Source organism: Danio rerio, chromosome 4 (assembly GCF_049306965.1).
Source record: "Danio rerio strain Tuebingen ecotype United States chromosome 4, GRCz12tu, whole genome shotgun sequence".
Classification (NCBI taxonomy): Eukaryota; Metazoa; Chordata; class Actinopteri; order Cypriniformes; family Danionidae; genus Danio; species Danio rerio.
The window spans coordinates 61,804,017-61,828,201 of NC_133179.1; the positions used below are offsets into that span (position 1 = coordinate 61,804,017).

General features: G+C 43.0%; 1 long non-coding RNA gene across 1 annotated transcript in view; it reads right to left on the reverse strand.

The window, feature by feature from the left end:
- Nucleotides 1-24,185, reverse strand: part of LOC141381913 (uncharacterized) — a 560,761-nt gene that overhangs the window by 456,293 nt on the left and 80,283 nt on the right. The gene's annotated exons all lie outside the window — the stretch shown is intronic.

The window sequence follows — 24,185 nt, forward strand, 5'->3', positions numbered from 1 at the left end:
AAATCCTGTAAGTCCTGCTGCTAATGATAATTCGGCAAGTTTTTTGAGTGATGTTTCGTCTAGTGCTTTTGATATTAGTAAGCATATTGCTTTAGTGCCTCACTTCAGAGAATCCGAAGTGGATTCCTATTTTGCTGTGTTTGAGCGTGTGGCTGCCGCACTTCATTGGCCTAAAGAAGTTTGGTGTCTTTTGCTACAGTGTAGATTAGTCGGTAAGGCACAGGAAGTTTGTTCTGCTTTAACTTTGGAGGAGAGTTTGAAATATGATTCAGTTAAGAGCGCTGTTCTCCGCGCATATGAGTTAGTGCCTGAAGCATATCGACAACGTTTTAGAAACCAAAAGAAAAATGCACAGCAAACATTCGTAGAATTTGCCCGTGACAAGGGAGTTCTTTTTGATAAATGGTTGGCTGCTAACAATGTGAGAGATTTTAATGCGCTGCGAGAATTGATGCTTCTGGAGGATTTTAAAAATTGCCTGCCTGAGAGAATTGTCACATATCTTAATGAACAGAAAGTCACGACTTTGTCACAAGCCGCAACTCTTGCGGATGAGTATGTGTTAACGCACAAGAGCGTGTTTTCTGTACCCCGACCTGACAAGACATTGAGTTCCTTCACGGCTCAAAATTCCGCACGTCCAAAAAGTAGTTCACCAACGAATAAAGAGATTAGAGAGTGTTTTTACTGCCACAAAATCGGGACATTTAATTTCCGAATGTTTAGTGCTTAAACGAAAAAATCAGCAAGGGCAAATGAAACCAGCAGCTTTTGTGAAAACTTTGTCTGAACTTGACTCTAGTGAAAATGAAATTGACGCTGGCTTTAAGCCATTTTTAATGAAGGGGCTGATTTCTGTGAATGGAAATACTGAAGAGCAGAAAGAAATTAAAATCTTGAGGGACACTGGCGCACTTCACTCGTTTTTAATTTCTGATGCACTTCCTTTATCTGATCAGACTTACTGTGGATCCAACATTCTAGTTCAGGGAATTGAGATGGGTGTTTTAACGGTGCCTTTGCATCGAATTCACTTGCAGTGTGATTTGATTTCAGGTTTTGTCAAAGTTGGTGTACGTCCTTCCTTTCCTGTCAAAGGTGTTGCGTTTATTCTCGGAAATGACTTGGCCGGGGATAAAGTTTCATCTTTGCCTGAAGTGGTTGATAAACCTGATTGTTTTATCCCTGCTGATGACATTTCTAACACGTTTCCAGAAGTATTTTCAGCGAATGTAGTCACTTGTGCCCAAAAACGCAGAATTGGAGAAGAAATAATATTATCTGATTCATTTTTGCCACCTTTGTTTACTGAGAAAAATCCTGTTTCGGTCGATTTGAAAAGTTTTAAAGGTGCTGAGAAAGAAACGCGCTCCGACAATACTCCGCCCACAGATGCGCCCGAATGTGATCTTTTATCTGAACCTATTTCGCACGAACGAATTAAAAATGCACAACGAGATGATGAGTCCTTAACGAAATGTTTTTCTGCGGCTGACAAAGATTTTAAACAAACGAAAAATAACCTGAGTGTATACGTGATTGACAATGGATTATTGTTGCGTAAATGGCGTCCTAGCAGAGATGTAGAGAACGAATGGGAGGTTGTTTGTCAGATTGTTCTGCCTACAATTTATCGAGAACAAGTGCTAAATTTGGCCCACGATCACCCTTTATATGGTCATTTAGGTGTGACAAAAACTTACAAGCGCATTCTTAAACATTTCTTCTGGCCTGGCTTAAAGAAGGATGTTGTTTCTCACTGTCGCACTTGTCATGTTTGTCAGGTCACTGGCAAACCAAATCAAAAGATTCCACCAGCACCACTTGTTCCGATCCCTATTGTTGGCGAACCATTTGAGCACGTCATTTTGGATTGCGTTGGTCCTCTTCCAAAGACGAAAGCAGGTAATCAGTTTTTATTAACTATTATGTGCTCTGCAACCCGCTTTCCCGAAGCCATCCCGCTTAGGAAAATCACTGCACCTGTTGTGATCAAAGCAATGATCAAATTTTTTTCTACTTTTGGGTTACCAAAAATCGTACAAACAGATCAAGGTACGAATTTTCTGTCAAAAGTGTTCACGCAAGTTTTAACCTCATTAGGCATAAAGCACCGAACATCAAGCGCGTATCATCCTGAAAGTCAGGGAGCTATCGAACGTTTTCATCAAACACTAAAATCCATGTTGAGAAAATATTGCATGAGCTCTGAAAAAGACTGGGATGAAGGAATACCATTAATGTTGTTTGCAATTCGTGAATCTACTCAGGAGTCATTAGGGTTTTCTCCGGCAGATTTAACATTCGGCCACGTCTTTCGCGGGCCTCTTAAAGTGCTGAAAGATGGGATGTTAAATGAAAAATCAAAAGGAGTAAATATTTTGGATTTTGTTAGCCGTTTTAGAGAACGTTTGCACAATGTTTGTACTCTTGCACGTGAGTCACTGTCCGTAGCTCAGGAGGACATGAAAGGATGGTATGACAGGAAAGCTGTTGTCCGTGACATTAAACCTGGCGATGATGTTTTAGTACTGCTACCGGTACCCAGTTCAGCGTTGTCCGCTCGTTTTTCTGGCCCCTATAAGGTGTCGAAAAAACTGAGTGAAACTGACTTTGTGATAAATACACCTGATCGAAAAAGAAAATTTCGCACCTGTCACATTAACATGCTCAAGTTGTATTACCCTAGGAAAGTGTCTGGTAATTTCGAAAAGGAACAACTTGCTGCTGTTTCCTCTGATCCCTTAGTTGCTGCTGTCACTGCTGTGTGTGACTCTGCTGATGTGAGTGAGCTGCCTTCTCTGGGTGAGTGTCACAATGATGATGATGATGATGACTTTACGTTTCGTAATGACTTGACGATGTGTGGTAGACTTTTGAATTCGGAGATCCTTGATAATTTGCCAGATTATTTTAATACTTTGTCAGAAACACAGAGAAGTGATTTGATCAAACTGTTGCGAGAATATCCGATGCTGTTTAGTGATGTGCCGACTCAAACTAACGTGCTACAGCATGATATTCAAGTGACATGCGATCATCCTATTAAGCAACATGCTTACAGAATAAATAATGTAAAACGTTCTGTGATGAAAGACGAAGTTGATTATCTGTTAAAAAATAATCTAGCAGAGTATAGTCATAGTCCCTGGAGCTCTCCGTGTCTGCTTGTGCCAAAAGCTGACGGTACATTCCGTTTTTGCACGGATTATCGTAAGGTAAATTCCGTAACTGTGCCAGATAGTTATCCATTGCCCAGAATGGAAGACTGTATTGACAATTTGGGTTCGGCGAAATTTGTCACGAAGTTAGATCTACTCAAAGGATTTTGGCAAATACCATTATCTCCGCGAGCTGCGCAAATTTCAGCTTTCGTTACACCGGATAACTTCCTACAATACAAAGTAATGGCTTTCGGGTTACGAAACGCTCCCGCAACTTTCCAGCGCCTCGTAAACATCGTATTGTCTGGAGTTCCAAGTTGCCATGCATACCTCGATGATTTAGTAATTTATTCCTGTGACTGGGATGAGCATTTGTCTGCACTTCGTACTGTTTTTAAACGGTTATCTGACGCTTTGTTGACTATTAATTTAGCCAAGTGTGAATTTGGAAAAGCAACAATTACCTATTTGGGCAAAGAAGTAGGTCAAGGTCAAGTTCGTCCTGTGAGTGCCAAAGTGACAGCTATAGCTGAGTTTCCTATTCCTACAACGAGACGCGAGTTGCGCCGCTTTTTAGGAATGGCTGGTTATTAAAGGAGTTTCTGTCGTAATTTCTCGACTGTTGTTTGTCCCTTGACTAGCTTGCTGAGTCCAAAAGCTGATTTTGTATGGTCTGATGCATGCCAACAGGCTTTTGAGAGTATTAAGTTGTTGCTTACTTGTGCACCTGTTCTTGCCGCACCTGACTTCTCACGTCCATTTAAAATAGAAGTTGATGCCAGTTCTTTGGGTGCTGGCGCTGTGCTTGTCCAAGAAGATGATGTTGGCTTTGATCACCCAATCTGTTACTTTTCACGTAAGTTTAATAGACACCAACGTAATTATTCCACCATTGAGAAGGAAGCTTTAGCTTTGATTTTGGCGTTGCAGTTCTTTGAGGTTTACGTGGGTTCATCAGTTTTGCCTGTTACAGTATACACTGACCACAATCCTCTAGTGTTTCTGTCTAGAATGTACAATCACAATCAACGCCTTATGCGTTGGTCGTTGATTGTACAAAATTTTAACTTAAACATAAAGCATAAGAAAGGATCTGAAAATGTCATTGCTGACACTTTATCTAGAGCTTAATGTTGCTTTATGTTTAGTCTTAAGAGGGTGAGTGTAACGTTCCCTCGCAGAACGTATTTTGGATAAGTGTGTGCGTTCGTTTGTATGTGGGTGTGTCGTTTCATGCATGTGTTACAGGTACGAACGGCATTGGAGCATTTCGTGCTGATGACGTTGGCCGCTGACGCTGGGTTTGCGCCACCAATCGCTGGTTGGCGTAGCGTTTAAAAGCCGAGCCCAAACTGCAATGGCGATCTCTCTCTCTCTGTCTCTTTCCTTCTCGCCACTTCTCGCTCTTATTCTTTCTGTGGGTCTCTGTGAGGACAGTCTCTCTTGCGAAGGCTAGTCTGAGAGAATGTGTTTTGCTTGTTTAATGCTCTTGTCTAAAGTTTGCGATTTAACAATGTTTGTGAAATTGTCCAGTTAACTGACATGTTTGAGTGATGCCTCGGAGAGGTGTAGGAGTGAGTAAGTCGCGCGATATACATATACAACACTCAGATTGATATTTTGTATTAGTTCATTAGGTTCAGGAGAATGTGCTGTTTTCTGTATGTTTTGTTTTTAGTTAGAGCAGTTTAGTTAAGACGTTTGGTACGTTGAAGATGTTTCTTTTCATGCTTTTCTTTTCATATTTAGTTTAGTTTGGTGAAAACAGTTACTGAGTTTTGTTATATTTATTTCTTTGATTTAAGCACATTCAACTACTTCCTCTCCCCCCAGGTAATTCATTATTTAATCATTGTAAATATTTTCCTTTCACTGTATAATATATTTTCACTGGTTTTCATTGGATATATGGGCAATAAATAATTGCAGTGATTATTTGATTCAGTTTATTTTTTTCTCCACCCACTTGTCACACACATTAAACTAATGTATGTTATTGTCATCTACTCCTAGTTTAATATTAACATCTAAAAGGACGTAACAATATATATATATATATATATATATATATATATATATATATATATATATATATATATATATATATATATATATACAACAGTTCTGTCTGGTTCTCAAATCTGATTGGCTGATAGTCGTGCAATATTCTGCAATATCAGAACTCCTACAGCCTCTTTACCCTTTGTATATTACTCCGCCCACATACAGCCAGCAAAAAGCAGACACTACAGATCTAAAGTTTAAAAGTTGCTTGCTCAGCTGTTTAACTGACAGCTTATGATTTGAATCCAATGTGGAAGAAAGTAGTTCCACATACAAAAGGGTTTTTGAAAATCTCTGTGATTTTGTTTATACACAATTATGCCGTCAAAGTGTTGTATAAACGCAATATCACACTCGTAGCACTGCTACTCGTGTGATATTGCTCATATATATATATATATATATATATATATATATATATATATATATATATATATATACATATATTTACGCGTGTCTGTGTGATGAATGTAAAATTTGGCCCGGGACAAAGTTTTTTTTTTTTTTTTTTTTTTGCATCTGGCCCTCGGCCCAACACGTTTGGACACCCCTGGTCTAGGGGTATGATTCTTGCTTTAGTTGCGTGAGGTCCTGGGTTCAAATCCCGGATAAGCCCTTGCAGTTCCCTGTTGTTTAGAGGGACATCTTAGTGTTCACAGAGGCCTGTTTCAATGCCAGTTTGCAAGCATTAGATGTCATCTAATGAAGGTCTTGGTTCCATGGTGTAATGGTTTGCACTCTGGACTTTGAATCCAGTGATCCAAGCTCAAATCTTGGTGGAACTTGCAGCTTCAAATCAATGAAATGAATGAGACCTATTTCAATCTTCTTTTGAAGAATTTCAGTTTGTCACCAGATAGTGTCGCGACATAAACATTCCTTGCATAGTAGCTTGCTGGTCTAGGAGCATGATTCTCGTTCATGCCGTGAGAAATCCCAAGTTCAAATTTTGGTTGAGCCCCTACACTTGTCTGCTGTTTTGTAAGGGTGTTGTGGCTTACACAGTAAAATTGTTGCATTCAATGGCTCGTTGGTCTAGGGATATGAATCTCGCTTAGGGTGCGAGAGGTCCTGGGTTCAAATCCTGGATGAGCCCTTGCAGAAGTCCTGGGTCCAAATAAAGAACAATCCCTGCTTCAATGCTTGAGCTTTTGAAGGTATGTTCTGACTCAACTGTTAAATAAGGATTTATGACCATCTGCTGCTTCTGATGCCATGTAAAATGTAGAAGCTTTGCTGGATCGTTGGTCTGGGGGAATGATTCTCGCTTCGGGTGCGAGAAGTCCCGGGTTCAAGTCCCTGATGAGCCCTTACAATTCTCTGTTGTTTTACAGGGCATTTTGGCTTTCATAAAAACGTCTTTTGAAGAATTCCAGTTTTTCAGCAGAAAGTGTCACCACATAAAACATTCCTTGCATAGTAGCTTGCTGGTCTAGGAGCATGATTCTCGTTCATGCTGTGAGAAATCCCAGGTTTAAATTTTGGTTGAGCCCTTACAGTTGTCTGCTGTTTTGTAAGGGCGTTGTGGCTTACACAGAGGCCTTTTTTCTGAGAATGCTGGTTTGTCAGCAAATAGTGTTGCCAAGTAAAGTCTGGGTGCAAGAGGTCCTGGGATCAAATACCCATATAAGTCTTGCAGAAGTCCCGGGTCCAAATGAAGCACAATCCCTGCTTGAGCTTTGGAAGGTATGTTCTGGCTCAATTGTTAAATAAGGATTTATTACCGTCTGCTGCTTCCGATGCCATCTAAAATATTCAGGCTTTTGTGGCTCGTTGATATAGGGGTATGATTCTCGCTTTGGATGCGAGAGGTCCTGGGTTCAAATCTGGGACAAGCACTTGCAGTTCTTTGTTGTTTTGAGATGCCATCATGGTTTTTCCAGGAGCCTGTTTCAATGCCAGATTGCAAGCATAAGATATCCTTTAATGAAGGTATTGTGTCATGGTATAATGGTTAGCACTCTGGATTTAGAATGCAGTGATCCGAGCTCAAATCTTGGTGGAACTGTTTTCCTTCTTTCTTTGCAAATGAAATGAATGAGACCTATTTCAATCTTCTTTTGAAGAATTCCAGTTTGTCAGCAGATAGTGTCGCGACATAAACATTCCTGTCACTAATTAGTGAGTGGTTCGGATACTATGTGCTGAGATAGCTATTTCATGCTATTACGATCCTCTTACACCAATTACTTACATAATGGTATGTGTGTTTTTGCCATGCAGCTTAAATCTGTGTAATAGATAAGATCAATTTACCTCACTGAAGCTACTGGATTTAAAAAAAAAAAAAAAAAAAAAAGTATAAGCAAACAAGTGACTCAACTTGTCGGTCTAGGGCTGCGACTTTTTTTGAGCAGGAGAAGTCCCGGGTCCACATGAGGCACAAGCCCTGCTTCAACACTTGAGCTTCTTAAGGTATATTCTGACTTGATTGTTAGATAAGGATTTCTGACCATCTGATGCTTCTGATGCCATGTGAAATGTTCACACTTTAGTGGCTCGTTGGTCAAGGGCTATGATTCTTGCTTTGGGTGCGAGAGGTCCTGGGTTCAAATCCCAGACAAACCCTTGCGGATGTCCTGTGTTTTACAGGGCATTATGGCTTTCATAAAAACGTCTTTTGAAGAATTCCAGTTTGTCAGCAGACAGTGTCGCCACATAAAACATTTCTTGCATAGTGGTTGGCTGGTCTAGGAGTATGATTCTCTTTCATGCTGTGAGAAATCCCAGGTTCAAATTTCGGTTAAGCCTTTACAGTTGTCTGCTGTTTTGAAAGGGCGTTGTGGCTTACACAGAGGCCTTTTTCTGAGAATTCCGGTTTGTCAGCATATAGTGTTGCCTTGTAAAGTTGCTGTTTTGCAGTGGCTTGTTGGTCTAGGGGTATGATTCTCGCTTAGGGTGCGAGAGGTCCCAGGTGCAAATGAAGCAAAAGCCCTGTGTAACACTGCCCTTGTATGGCTCCTATTATATATGTTGACTAGTGTATTTTTATAATGGAGACCAACGCTAACTATTAGAATTCTTTTTGGACCAGAATTTAAAGGTAGGATTCGACTCACTGGAGCAAAAGAACAATACTTATAGAGATAATAGTGTAATCTAATTTTAAGATTAATAAATGAATCATATAAATTCACAAAACAAACTGATGCAAAATATGTTGTATTGTTTTGCTTAATGCACTTTTGAGATTTAAAAGAAAGAAAACAAATAAAACCAATATAAAACAGTATAATACAACAGAGAATGTGAATAGTAAATTCAACAACAACAAACTGCTATAAACATAAATGCAAAGTCCAGTTTCAAAGTTCCAAACAATCCCTAAATTGTAATTTCAGATTGCAAAAACAAAGTCTTTGTTAAAAGTAAAGATGAACTTTTAATATAAAGTCTCTGTTTGAAGCCAAAGTGTCCAGTTAAATTTCTCCTTTCAAAAATTTGGACGAAAAAAAATAAACAGTCCAAGGAAAAAATATTTAAATTGTTTCCATGAAAAATATCCTTGTAGAAAACACGAGGAGAGGAAAAAAAAAAACAACTCTCTTAACAAATTAGTTTGGTCCTACCAGATTATCAGATTTCACTCTCTTTTACCCAGTTCAGGCACGTATCAGTGGGATGGCTCACCAGTCCAGACCAGAATATGAATATTCAGCCAGGACGATCTCAGGATGACCGTTCTCAACCAAGAACAACACCGGCAGTAGTGAGGAGGACAAAAAACACACACACAAAAAAAAAAACGGCCAAAGACAGTAATTAGTGAAGGATAAAGTTGAATCAAGTCTATTTAGTCAGTTTTCTATTGATGTACTATAAACTGGTTGTTAGATCACTAGCTCTCGTCTGCTCGTTAGCTCTCCAGCTCTCACTTGCTCGTTAGCTCTCGTGTGCTCGTTAGGTCTCCAGCTCTCACTGCTTGTTAACTCAATATCTCTCTAGTTCTCGGTTGTTTGTTAGCACTATATCTCTAGTTCTCGGTTGCTTGTCAACTCGCTACCTCTCTAGCTCTCGTTTGCTTGTTGGCACTATCTGCTTGTGCTTTTCGTCCGCATGTGCGGGGGCGGAGCTAACTGCTCACTTCTCCAATCAAGATCAGGTACGAAAATATTTGTTAATACCTTTAATTACACAGCGATCTTTCTGCTTTTTATTCACTTATTATTAAAGTATTAATAATAAAATAATATAAATAAATAATAAAAATAATACTTTCTAAAATGATTATTAGTGACCTAGATTTAGGATCTGGGTTCCACCTGCTTCAATGCTTAAGCTTTTGAAGGTATGTTTCTGACTCAATTGTTAAATAAGGATTCATGACCATCTGCTGCTTCTGATGCCTTGTGAAATATTCAATCTTTTGTGGCTTGTTGGTCTAGGGGTATGATTCTCGCTTGAGGTGTCAGATGTCTTGCGTTCAAATCCCAGACGAGCCCTTCCAGTTGATGTTCACAGAAGCCTGTTTTAATGCCAGTTTGCAAGCATTAGCAATGTTATGTGTGTTTTTGCCATGCAGCTTAAATCTGTGTAATGGATAAGATCAATTTACCTCACTGAAGCTACTGGATTAAAAAAAAAACAACATTTTATAAGCAAACAAGTGACTCAACTTGTCGGTCTGGGGCTGCGACTCTTTTTATGGGCAGAAAAAGTCGGGATCCAAATGAGGCACAGGCTCTGCTTCAACGCTTGAGCTTCTAAAGGTGTGTTCTGAGACAACTGTTAGATAATGATTTCTGACCATCTGATGCTATGTGAAATGTTCCCACTTTAGTTCCCCACTTTAGTTCAAATCCCGGACGAGCCCTTGCAGAAGACCCGGGTCCAAATAAAGCACAAGCCCTGCTCCAACGCTTGAGCTTTTGAAGGTATGTTCTGACTCAATTGTTAAACATTCGTACGCATCACATCAGCTGTTAGCGGGAGTGATCATTCTCTCATTCGGTATTCACCTGCTTTCTATTGCTAGTGTGAACGCAATTATTTTTTTTGTCAGTCGTGCTGTTTCTTGATTCTAAAATTGCATTTGCACGCATATTGGGTCATCCTTATAGTCAAATCCTGCTTTAAGAAAACCACAATTTAAAAATTATTTTCAACTAGCCAAAGTGGCTAGTGGAGGTATCTGTCTAACCCGCCAAAGCTGAAATTTACCAGCATTTGGCAGGTTGGCGATGTTAATGTTAAGCCCTGATAGTAACCGTCTTTTCATGAGCTGCAATATTATTTTAATCTGAATGCAAGCTCTTTTACGACAGAGTATGGGCTGCAGTTGCATGACTGACAACATCATGACTATTAAATGAAGGATTAAACAAAACATCTTGTGCTTAAAATGTGTGGCAAACACGGTTACTTGCAAACTCCGTAACTTACCTCAGGCTTTGCAGTGAATGACTTTAGTCATTTTCATAGCAGACTTTTAACCCACCAGAAGTCTTTTATCCACTCTTCAAAAAGTGTAAATGGTGAATTAACATTCACCACATGATCTCTGATCAGATGTGCCACTATTTCTAACATTAGGTGGTGGAAAACTAAATCTGTCAGTGTTATTTTCATTCTCTCTGATCCAGACCTTTACATTTTTGTGGCAGTATCTCTCTGTCATCTGAACTGATTGACAGCTTATACTGACCAATGCGTTCGCGTTCATTGCAAGAGCAGTGGGCCAATCAGAAGAGCGGTGGGGCGGGCATTGTGGGTTTTGTTTACTGCAGCAAGTTGACATGAAAACTGTTCCTGAGCGCTGCGTTTGGCGTTTTTAAGTGCAAAAATACATTCTGCGTGAAGCTCGCATAGAAAAAAATTCAGGTGCATATGCGACCACAACGGTTGTAATTTAGCGTACTGCAACTTCAATTTCAAGCAGGTTCAAGCACTTTGTTCAAACTTCAAGCTCTTTTCTAACCTTGAAAACACTATATTAAAAATCAAGCATTTTCCAGGATTTCCAGCACCCGTAAGAACACTAAACGGTGGAGGGCCTAATCACAGATATTGATGAGACGGCCTACAGAGAGGACGTGCAAACGCTGAAGCAGTGGTTTCAGGAAAACCACCTGATGTTGAGCATCAGCAAAACCAAGTAACTGGTGGTGAAATTCAGGAGAGAGACGAGAGAACATACCCCCATCCCCATCAACGGGACATCAATGGAGAGAGTCAGAACTTTCAAGTTTCTTGGTATACACATCGCTGAGGATTTGACATGGACTGCTCACACAGACGCAGTGCTGAGGAAGGCACAACAATGCCTCTTCTTCCTCAGGTGTCTCAAGAGGTTTGGAATAAGCCCTCACATTCACCGCTTATTCTACACCTGCATTGTGGAGAGCATCCTGTCTGGCTGTATCACCACCTGGTATGGAAATAGCACCAGCAGCAATCACAAAGGCCTGCATAGGATTGTGCAAACTGCTGGACGCATAGTAGGAGGTGAGCTGCCCTCCCTTCAGGACATCTACACCAGGCGGTGCATGAGGAAAGCCAAGAGAATTATCAGCAACTCCAACCACCCAAGCCATAGACTTTTCTTTCCGCTACCCTCCGGCAGACGGTTCCGCAGCATCCAGTCACGCACTAGCTGGCTGAAGGAAAGTTTCTTACCTCAGACTATAAGGCTGATGAACACTTAACACACCCCACGCAGACTCTTTCATACCCCTCACTGCACACCATCAATATGTAGCATGCACTGCACTTTAAAAAATCCATTCTTGAAACAATACTGCCTACAACTATGTGGACACCTATTCATTGTATATATCGCTGTCAATTTTACATTGTTGTTGTGTCATTTTATTTGCACTGTCTGTATTTTGCACTGTCGTTGTATTTGCACTATTTGTATTTTGTACTGCCTGGAGCCAGCACCTAAGCTTTTCACTCATCATAGCACACGTGTTGCTGCTGATGTGACAATAAAAGTGATTAGATTGAATTTAAGTGTGGTTTATTCATAAACTAATTTCGAGAGGATCACGTGCTTATAATCAACACGGCTGGCTCCTTGTTAGCTCCGTAATCAGCCCTATTAGATGATTACAGAAGCATTATAAATAACCTGAGTTTTCCACTCCAGTTATCTTTGTCTTGAAGCTCGCTTCCCGCTACAAAACGCTCCAGCATCGCACCATTTAACCTATCGATACGGAAGAACACACAACAACAACAACAACAACAAACAACAACTCCAGCCAGAGCTCCACTCTCCCTGAGAATTCAGCCACAGCCTCGCCAAAATCGAGCCTGAATTCCCGCAAAAACGCCGGTGCTGCCCACCAGCTCTTCCATCTCCACTTCAAACTGCCTCACGCAAACGCAGTCCACAACTCCACCTAAACTCTCTAGGCGTCGACGATCCAAAACATCGCAAAAGCCTAACTCACTGCTTCCTAGCGGTGCACCCTCGGTAACGTATAGTACGCTTTTAAGGGGAAGCATTGCGGAAACAACTAATCTCCATCAAAGATTAAACCTATTTACAAATCTTTTAAAAACAAGACTTGCGTGATTAGAAGATTCATAAGAACTCACCCTTCAAGCCCGTCCACAAATCCATAAGTAAATCACTGCAAAGATCACGACATTAATCCACGACATATTGATACGTCGATGGACCGCGCTGTTATCATCCAAACTAGTCGCTGGTGTGCCGCAGTGTCTTCACACTACACTGGTAAACAAACTTGGCCTCCGATCTTGATTGACGCCCCATCGAGCCAATAGCGAAGGAGCAGCGCCCTCATCCAATGCGCTTTTAAAACTCGATATGGTTCCGCCCTCTCAACAATTCATGAATGAACCCAGCCATAAAAGACTCATGAATGAACTGAGACAGACATGCTTGCAAATTAAGTTAAGATTAAGAATTTTAGAAGTTAAGATTCCTAACATGTATTTAAACAAATTAAGTAAAGCCCATAACAAACATTCCATTCATACAGTTTCCACTAAGTAGTGAATTAAGCGTTTGATGTTGGGATTTGATATAATAAATAAATAAATTGACTAATAATAATAATAATAATAAATGAATAAATTAATAATAATAATAATAAATAATAATAAAATAATAAATAAATAAAATAAATAAAAAACCTCTGCCAGATCTGATAGCATTTAACTTCTGTAAAGACTACTACCCAACCAGTGAGAATTTAACACAAAAGTCCAATCGTAATACGTCAATGACCCATACTTGCATATACAGTGCCATATGTAACTTATAATGGCACGCCGGCTGGAGGTGAAAATGGTAAAGAAACTAACTTTTCGCTTGACTGCATGAATAGGACATTTCAAGAGTTCACACTTAGCTGATGATTTACAAAGCTTATTTGGCATGCTGTCCCGGGAGAGAGCCCCGAGCTCAAGGGCTCCTCGAGCCCGGGGCTTCCTCCCGTTGGCAGAGCAAGAAGGGAGCCTGAGCTCGGTGGATCTCAGAACTCCCCTGCCGCTGTAGCTAAGGGAACGTAAGGAATTAGACCAGCTTGATTGTTAAGTATGTTGAATGTCTTTGGATGGTGGGAGGAAACCGGAGAGCCCGGGGAAAACCCACGCGGACACGGGAAGGATATACAAACTCCCCACAGAAACACTCACCGGTCCTATCGAACTAGGACCGGCAGTATTCTTGCTGTGTGGTTCACAGTGCTAACCACTGGACCGCCGTGCCGCCCAATTACAGGTAAAGGAGGAGAATAGGGGAGGAGGGGGGTTTCTTCCAAACGAAGATAAAGTGAACTGAAAACTTAGACTATTTATGGTGCCTTAGGGCTCATATGATTGGAAGATTAGTGATTAGCAAATGCGAGACTGGACGTGATAAATCATAAGCACGTGATCCTCTCGAAATTAGTTTATGAATAAACTTCACTTCAAGAGTTCACACTTAGCTGATGATTTACAAAGCTTATTTGGCATGCTGTCCCGGGAGAGAGCCCCGAGCTCAAGGGCTCCTCGAGCCCGGGGCTTCCTCCCGTTGGCAGAGCAAGAAGGGAGCCTGAGCTCGGTGGATCTCAGAACTCCCCGAAATGCAGAAATTAATCGCTCGGGACAGCAGCCGCGTATTCGAAGAAAAAACCCCCCAAAAGGCAGGAAATTTAGAGCTATATCCGGCTGCTGGATATAATAGAAGGAAAGAGGTTAAATGCATGGGCATTAATTAGATAGGATTAATAAGGGTGAAAAGAGGATTCTGATAACTCTTGCTGGAGTTAGAGTTTGAAGGAACCCCTGCGGGGTTCATGGTTTTCGGGGTTAAGAAGAAGGGGAGAATAGGTGGTTTGAAGCAGTGGAAAGAGAACTTTGAGTGAATCTTGTGGGAGTTGGAGCTCTAAGTGACCCCTGCGGGGGCCAGAGTAGAGTGAAGGTATGGAGCAGAGAGTGGAGGAGAGTAGCTCTTACGAAAGATGGAGCTTTGTGAGAGTTTTGAGTTTAGAGCGGCCTCTGCGGAGGTTAGAGCTTGAGGGTAGGGTGTAGATAGGAGCGACCTCTGCGGAGGTTTGAGCTTGAAGGTAGGGTGTAGATAGGAGTGACCTCTGCGGAGGTTTGAGCTTGAGGATAGGGTGTAGATAGGAGTGACCTCTGCGGAGGTTTGAGCTTGAGGATAGGGTGTAGATAGGAGCGACCTCTGCGGAGGTTTGAGCTTGAAGGTAGGGTGTATATAGGAGTGACCTCTGCGGAGGTTTGAGCTTGAGGGTAGGGTGTAGATAGGAGTGACCTCTGCGGAGGTTAGAGCTTGAGGGTAGGGTGTAGATAGGAGCGACCTCTGCGGAGGTTTGAGCTTGAAGGTAGGGTGTAGATAGGAGTGACCTCTGCGGAGGTTTGAGCTTGAGGGTAGGGTGTAGATAGGAGTGACCTCTGCGGAGGTTTGAGCTTGAGGGTAGAGTGTAGATAGGATAGACCTCTGCGGAGGTTTGAGCTTAAGGGTAGGGTGTAGATAGGAGTGACCTCTGCGGAGGTTTGAGCTTGAGGGTAGAGTGTAGATAGGAGTGACCTCTGCGGAGGTTTGAGCTTGAGGGTAGAGTGTAGCTAGGAGCGACCTCTGCGGAGGTTTGAGCTTGAAGGTAGGGTGTAGATAGGAGTGACCTCTGCGGAGGTTTGAGCTTGAGGGTAGGGTGTAGATAGGAGTGACCTCTGCGGAGGTTTGAGCTTGAGGGTAGGGTGTAGATAGGAGTGACCTCTGCGGAGGTTTGAGCTTGAGGGTAGAGTGTAGCTGGGAGGAGCAATGAGTGGAAAAGAGTAACTCTTGCGAGAGTTGGAGCTTGAAGCGACCTCTGTGGAGGTCAGAGCTTGGGGGTAGAGTGTAGATAGGGGGAGATAGGTAGCAGTGAGTGGAAGAGAGTAACTCTTGTGAGAGTTGGAGCTCTGAGCGACCTTTGTGGAGGTCAGAGCTTGAGGGTAGATTGCGGATAGGAGGAGATAGATATCAGTGAGTGGGAAAGAGGATTTGGATAACTCTTGCGAGAGATTGGGGCTCGGAGCGACCCCTGTGGGGGTCAGAGCTAGAGGGTGAGTCATAAGGAGAAGAGAGGTAGTTGAAGTAGAGTGAAGAAGTTTTAGCTTGAGCGGACCCCTGCGGGGTTTGGAGCTTGGAGAAAGAGTCTAGGCGGAAAAAGAATAGGTAACATCGTGAAGAAGAAAGGACTGTGGCCGCTATGGCCGAATCCTGCGAGAGTTGGAGCTCAAGGGGGCCCCTTCGGGTGTCTGGAGAGTCTAGACAGGAGAAACAAGATCATTAGAGGTAGAGTGTAAAATAGATTAGTTGGGAGTGGAGTGTAGAGAAGAAAGGAACGAGAGGCTGAAAAGTAGGGTTATAAGGATAAAAGATTTGGAAAAGTTGGAAGAAGGGAACAAGCACAAATATAATACATATGTACAAACGCAGTAAATGCGCAAAGAACATGTGGATACAAACGTCTGCATCTGTAAATAGCTATTGGTGATTGCAGAAGATGCTAACTGCAATGGCCCTTGAGGGAGTCCTTGGCAAACATGTAAGGGTGCCATGGGTGGACAATTGGGCTTCTGCGGGGTTTGGTTTGGATGACTCTTGCGAGAGTCGAGGCTCTGTTAGACACCTTTTTGAGTTGGAGCCGTGTGAGGAGGTGCTTGGGGGTTGGTTAAAGCCTGTTGGGCTTTCTTGAGGTGGTATTTACTGAGACGTATATAAGATTTGAAAACTTCAGAAGACCAGCGACCAAGGGTCTGGATCTGATGGTGTGAGAGCCCGTTGTAGTGGCTGCGCCAATCCTGAATGAGTGGCTGGAAAAGGGCTCTGGGAAAAACCTGATAGGCGAAAGATTTCTTTAAGGTGTTTTTGAAACCAGAATCGAGATACTGGACGGTTAGCGTCATCAGTAAAAAGCGGGGCCAGTGGGTTCGCCTCTTGAGATTTTCTAGGCTAAGAGGGTTTGGAATGGGCGTGTAGGTGAAGGAATATTGAAAATGAGGATAGAGTGTCCTCTCTGGAATTAATCTGTTTTGCTTTGTTTGATAAGGAAAGAGATAGTTTCCCTGTCTTGCAAAGCTAGATCTGAGATGGTGGGGTGGAGTAGAGGGTTAAATTTGGATGTAACTGTTAATTCAGAACATTTAAGAAACCCCCCAAAAAATGCTAGATTGAACATAGCATCTAAGGTGCGGGCTGTATGGGAGGAAATGTAACCTTTACAGAGGGTGTAGATGCCTGAGGTAAGGATTTTGAGTGTAATGGGTTGTCTAGCATGGTATGGAATTGTTTGAACGAATTCCATGCTGTGAGGTATGCATTGAGGGTTCTGGGAGCTATTGCTTGTAGGATAAGAGATAGAGAAGTTTGATGAAGATTATGAAGTGGGTGGTTTATGGAAATATCGTTACTGAATAAGGAGGGACCGGCGTTGGGTGAGGGTCTGCTTCCGGGGCTAGTTGCCAGAATATCTGCAAAGAGAAATGAGAGAGAGAGAGTCAGCGATTTGGTTTTTGCAACCAGGTACATGTTCAGCAATCATGATAAATTGTTTTTTTAGCAGATATCCAGATAAGGTGTCTTAAAAATGGCATAAGCGATTGGGAGTGGGAGCGCCCTTTGTTAATGCAATGCACTGTAGCTTCGTTATCGCAGTGAAAGAGAATGCTAGATGTAGACCATTCGTCCCCCCACAGGATGGCTGCTGCGATGATAGGGTAGAATTTGAAGAGGGCTGAAAAACATTGGTCTTTGGAATGGAATTACAATTGGGTTGGCCATGTTGAGACAAACCAGTGTCCTTTATATTAGCCACTGTAACCTATTGGAGGGGCAGCGTCTGTGTATGTGTTGATGTCAATAGGGGATGCAATCAAGTCGCTGTAGAAAAAGGAACAGCCGTTCCATTGCTTAAGGAAAGAGATCCATAAGCAAAGTTCATCGCGACTGGGTTTGGAGAGAAAAAATTGTTTCTTCTAAACCATGAACTGTGGTGGATAATTGATGGAGGTGGGAAATGAAAGGAATAATGCGCATAGCGAAATTTAGATGGCCGAGAATTGGTAGGAGTTCTCGTTTTGTGCACATCTGTTTTTCAAGGAAAATTTGGGATAGAGAAATTATTCGATTGATTTTCTCTTTAGGAAGGGATGCTTGGAATTTATGCGAGTCTAGATTAATACCCAGAAATACGATTGAAGTACTGGGTCCTTCCGAGATCAGCGAAAACCTGCTGGGTGATCGCTAGGTGTTTGGCTGGAGGAGATGACGGGGGGGAAATAAGAAAATCGTCTAGAAGGTGAATGAGGTATGGTATTTCGTAAATATTAGACAGAATCCAGCATAAAGCTTCTGACATTATGTCAAATATTTTTTGGGCTGCTTTTGCATCCGAAAAATAGAATTGATTTCGCCAATAAATGCCAAAAGGTGCCAGAAGTCTGGGTGGATTGGCATGATTTTAAAGGTAGGGGAAATGTCTTCTTTGGCTAGCCAGGTGTTACGACTGGCTATCTTTATGAGAGAGATCTCTTGATCAATGTCGTGGTAGTTAAGTAAATATTCGTCCAATGGGATAGTGCTGTTAATGCTAGGAAAGGAGCAATTGTGTTGGGACGAAAGGTCGACTACAAGGCGTTTTTGCCAGAACATTTTTGAGTAGCGACACCAATGGGGCTAATGCGCGAGATATTAAAAGGAGGAGCCTTGGAGTTCCAATCATGAAGTTGTTGTCGATTTCTTTTTAATAAGATAATCGACGGTTTCAGGTTCGGAGGTTGCAGACTGCAGGTTAGGACAGATTGGATAGAGTGAAAAATGGAATGTATCCTTTGTGAAGAGGATGTGGAGTGTAATAGGTTGGATGAGGGTCAGCTTCTGGAGCCAGCAGTCATGATCTCTAAAATAGAAAAAACAAAGAGAATCAGAAATTAAATCTTTGCAAAATAATACAAGTATGGCAGACATGAAAATTGTTTTAGTTTATATCCATGCGAGGCATCTTAATAAGGGCATGGGCGGCTGTAAATGGAAGCGCTTTTGATAATGCATGGTCCGATGACTTCATTGATACGATGTGCAAGGATGGTAGGGGTGGGTGTTCGTCTCCTAACGGGATGACAGATGAATGGAGAGCTGAGGACATGGGATATGGCTAGTCTGGTGGTCCTGGAAAACTGGTACCCCTTGAAGACTGAGCATGTGAAGTGATAGTGAAGTTTAAATTTGTATTTATAACAGTCAAGTGGGAAGTTTGTTTCTTTGCCGTTTTCACATCCGACTGACTTGCTATATAATCTTATATGACGCTTGTAAATCAACACATGAGTCGCTGGCGTATTACAATTGGACTTCTGTGCTTGATGGCATAATGTTTTTCAATAGCTTGTTAATATTTACTGGTTGGGTAATAATCTTTTCTGAAGTTAAATGTCAAATGGAATTTTATTATAATTTTTTTTTTTTTTTAACTAAATTTACAAGCGTGTCTGGCCTATTCATTCATAAGGTCTTTGCAACAGAGTCAAGAGAGAGGGCGGGACCATCTCCAGTCTTTTAGCTCATTGGATGGAGACGCTTATCTTTACAGCTATTGGCTTAAGGAGTTTCAGTCAGGCCATGCAAAAGGTGCAAAAAGCCTGGCGGCCATTTTGTTGATCAAATTCAACATTGTTTGTGGCTGGAGCTGCTGCTCTGCTGAACACATTCCAGCAAACAATCTGTTAAACGATGGATAGCATGTGTACTGCTAGGAGAAGGTGAGGGTTCCGTTTTATTGCAATAGCTTTGGAGTTTGGCTTATATCTTGCTGGGAAATAAGGTTGAAGACACAGCAGATGCGTTGTGGAGGCTCTTTGAAGTGGAAGGTTTTGGTGTTGTTGTTTAAGCTGTTGATGAAATTGTTGGAGTTGTAGTTGTTTGAAATGGTAGCAATAGTAGTTGTTGTTGTTGTTGCTGTAGCTTGTATATTGTAGCTTGTAGATTGAAGCTTTTAGATTGTATATTGTAGATTGTAGCTTGAAGCTTTTGTAGCTTGTAGCACTTGTAGCTTTTGTAGTTGATGAGCAGAGCAGAGCGTTCTTCCAAATGAAGATCCTGAAGATTGTAGCTTGTTGCTGCTTTAGTTGTCCATGCTGGTTTAGAGTTGGTTCTTCAACGGAGCTAGCTACGGTGAAGCTGCTTCTTCCAAACGAAGATAAAGTGAACTGAAAACTTAGACTATTTATGGTGCCTTAGGGCTCATATGATTGGAAGATTAGTGATTAGCAAATGCGAGACTGGACGTGATAAATCATAAGCACGTGATCCTCTCGAAATTAGTTTATGAATAAACTTCACTTAAATAAATCTTCAAGAAGAATTTCTAGGACCACCAGACAAGCTACACCCCATATCCCCAGCTCTGCATCCACCTGCTATCCTGCGGGGGAACAAATGCCCACCTCGATCATCCTCGCAGACTGCGACAACGAAGCTCACAATTGTCCATGCTCTTATTAAGATGCCTTGCATTAGATATCAGCTAAAACAATTTTGTCATGTCTGCTATACATGTATCATGTTGTAAATTAAATTTCTGATTTTTTTCTTGTTTCTCATTCCAGACATTAGGACAGCCGGCCCAGAAGCTGACCTTCATCCAACCTATTACACTCCACATCCATTCCAAATGCAATCACAATCTACACAAGGATGCATTTCCAATCATACAGCCCACATCCATAATGCCATATTCACACTAGTCTTCGGGTTTTGAGATTCTCTGAATTACCATCAGTTGCAATCCCACAATCCACCTCACCTTATCTGATCTGACTGGAGGAACACTATCTCTCTCCATTAAGCAAGCAAACCGATTATTTCGGCAAAGCATGTCCTATATACATTTTCGACATCCCTTCCCCCACTCACACAATTCAAATGTTTTAAGTGTAAGCACAACTTAAACTATCCCATACACCCATACATTTTCACTCACCACAGTTCCAACTTATTTAGGGGTTGCCTAAATTTTTCTATTACTGCAGCAGGGATGCTCTAAGCAAGCTCTATACACTTACAAGTCCAATAACACTCGTCACACTGCCCTGCACTAATACAGCAGTAAATGCTTCTGCAGGAGCACACATTGTCTCCATACTGATTCTCTGCAGCAGCAGAACCGCTCCACTGTGCCATACTCACCCATTGCACCTGTAGCTAAGCCCTTATTCACTTCCTCTCTACATATCACTACTAACAGTAATTAATATTCTTGCGAGAGCATTCAAAACTCTCCAATACCAATCACTACTGCACCTATCCAATAGCAGTAGCGCTCCGCTGAGCTACACTCACCATAGCATCACAACAACCGCAGTGACACTCTACCTGAGCCCCTACTTACTTTCATCTCCACACATCCCTTCTGATATTTAATATTTTTGTGGGAGCACCTATAATGCTCCAATACTGACTACCACCGTACCTGCAACAGTAGAGATGCTCAGCCAAGCCTTATTCTCCCATTGCACCACTGTCACAGCGCAGCTCCTTTCCTTCCCACTCCCCAACACTGCACAGCAGTTATACATTTTCGGGAAAGCGTACCCGCCTCCCGACATTGACTTCCACCACAGCTCTGCAACAGCAGAGAAGCTGCAGAGCTTCTTTTCCCCCCCGCTTCACTGTCGCAGCAGTGACGCTCTGCCTAAGCTCACATACACTTCCATTCAACATACCACTATTGACACTTCACAACAGTTTAAACGCCTCCATAAAAGCGTTTACTCGTTATTATCGTCTAGCCCAATTACACGTAACAGCCTCAGCGTGATGCATGTATACATTTGGAGAGGATATCAATTCATCCTCACAGCTCGCACTCACGACATCCTCTATCTTGAATACAAGGACAGAAATTTAATTCTGCCTGTTCCCCAACCCCCCCCATCCCCCCCGCCTCTTTCAGCGCTCCCAGTTCAGCAAATAATCTCCCCCTATCTCTCTCCCAAGAGTGCCTGAACCCCGACCCCAACAGGAGCAAAACTTTTTTCCCCAAGGCTACCAGTATAAAATCTTTTCAGTCTTCACTTCCTTCCTGCGTCGAGTTTCTCCGCACCTCCTTCTTCTCCTTTCTAGCGTTGAGTTCCTCCGCACCTCCATTCCTTCCTTCAAGCGTCGAATGCTTCCGCTCTTTCCTCCATCCCCTCCCACTCTCCCCCCACCACCTCAACATCTTTTACTCCCTACCCCTTTCCAGCGTCGAGTTTCTCCGCTACTTTTCTCTTTTCAGCGTTGAGTTGCTTCGCTACTATCTCTTCCTTCTAGTGTTGTTCTTCCGCTACTCTCATCTCTTCAGCCTAAGTATCACCATTCAAGGCCTGACTCCCCCGGAGTCAATCAATTACCCCCCCCCCCCCCCTCCACAATCGACAACTTTCTTGTTTTCTAGCGTTGAGTTCCTCCGCATCTCCTATTCTATGTTCTAAAGCGTTGAGTTCCTCCGCAACTCCTTTCCTTCCTTCAAGCGTCGAATGCTTCCGCTCTTTCCTCCATCCCCTCCCACTCTCCCCCCACCTCCTAAATATCTTTTACTCCCTACCCCCTTTCCAGCGTCGAGTTTCTCCGCTTCTTTTCTTTTTCAGCGTCGAGTTGCTCCGCTACTATCACTTCCTTCTAGCGTTGAGTATTCCGCTACTCTTACCTTTCCAGTCTAAGCTTAGACTCCCCCGGAGTCCTGCCCAGCCCACCTCCTATAGGAGTCTCCACCACCCCCTCCCCATTTAGACTCCTGTAGGAGCCTAATCTTTCAGCTCTAACTCCCACAGAGTTACCCCAAGAGCTAAGACTCCCACGGAGTCCCCCCTCCCCTCTCTCTCTCGCCCCGGCCAAATACGCATCTTTCCTACCTTCTAGCGTTGAGTTCCTCCGCATCTCCTGTCCTATATTCCCTAGCGTTGAGTTCCTCCGCATCTCTTTCTCTTCCTTCCAGCGTCGAATGCTTCCGCTCTTTCCTCTCCCCCCTCTTACAACTTCTCTCCTCTCCCCACCCTTAACTCCCAATCCCCCTTTCAGCGTTGAGTTTCTCCGCTACTTTCTTTCTTCAGCGTTGAGTTTCTCCGCTACTTTACTATTTTCAGCATTGAGTTCCTCCGCTACTCTTTCTATATTTCAAAAACATCACTCACCAATCTGACTCCCAAGGAGTCTTCCCACGTTCTGACTCCCCCGGAGTCCTGCTCAGCCCACCACCTACAGGAGTCTCCACCTCTCCCTCCCTTCCCAGACTCCTGTAGTAGTCCAATCCTACAGCTCTAACTCCCACGGAGTTGACCCAGAGCTCTGATCCCCATAGGTTTCTTTTCTTTACCTTTCCAGCGTCGAGTTCCGCCGCATCTCATGCTCTCTTCTTCCCAGCGTTGAGTTCCTCCGCATCCTCTTTACTTCCTTACAGCGTCGAATGCTTCCGCTCTTCTCTCCACCCCCTCTACAACCCCTCTCCCCTACCCACTACATTCCCCTTTCCCAGCGTTGAGTTCCTCCGCTACTTTTCTTCTTTCAGCGTCGAGTTACTCTGCTACTTTCCTATTTCTAGCACCAAATCCCTCTGCTACTCTCCTTTCTTCCGTTAGGCTCCCCAACCCTGCCTCCCCGAACCCAACTCCAACAGAGTCCCCAGCCTCTCCTAAGAATCAGTTTCAACTTTTCTCCTGCAGTAACCTATCTCACTTCAATTCACATTCAGCAGCCGGATATGGCACTGACCTCTCGCCTTTTGGGGGGCACTTCAATACGCGGCTGCTGTCCCGAGATGAAAACCTTTGCCTTTTGGGGAGTTCTCGAGACCTACCTGACCTCGAATTCCCCTCTCGCCCTTCTAACGGGAGGGAGCCCCGGGCTCGAGGATATTACGAGCTCAGGGCTCTCTCCCGGGACAGCATGCCAAATACGCTTTATTGATTATCAGCTAAGTGTGAACTCTTGAAGTGTGGTTTATTCATAAACTAATTTCGAGAGGATCACGTGCTTATTATCAACACAGCTGGCTCCTTGTTAGCTTCGTAATAAGCCCTATTAGATGATTACGGAAGCATTATAAATAACCTTAGTTTTCCACTCCAGTTATCTTCGTCTTGAAGCTCCCCCCCTTCCACCCCTACATCCTCCCACTTTTTCTGATCGGGCGACACGGTGGCCCAGTGGCTAGCACTGTTGCCTCACAGTAAGAACACCGCTAGTCCAACCCATCGGGCTGGTTGGTGTTTCTGTGTGGAGTTTGCATGTTCTCCCCGTGTTCGCGTGGGTTTTCCCCGGGTTCCCCGGTTTCCTCCCACCGTCCAAAAACATAAACCATAGCAATCGACTAAAACAAATTATCACCCAATACAACCTGAGTTTACACTTCTCACGGTGACAAGCAGGGGAGTTCTCGAGACCTACCTGACCTCGAATTCCCCTCTCGCCCTTCTAACGGGAGGGAGCCCCGGGGATATTACGAGCTCAGGGCTCTCTCC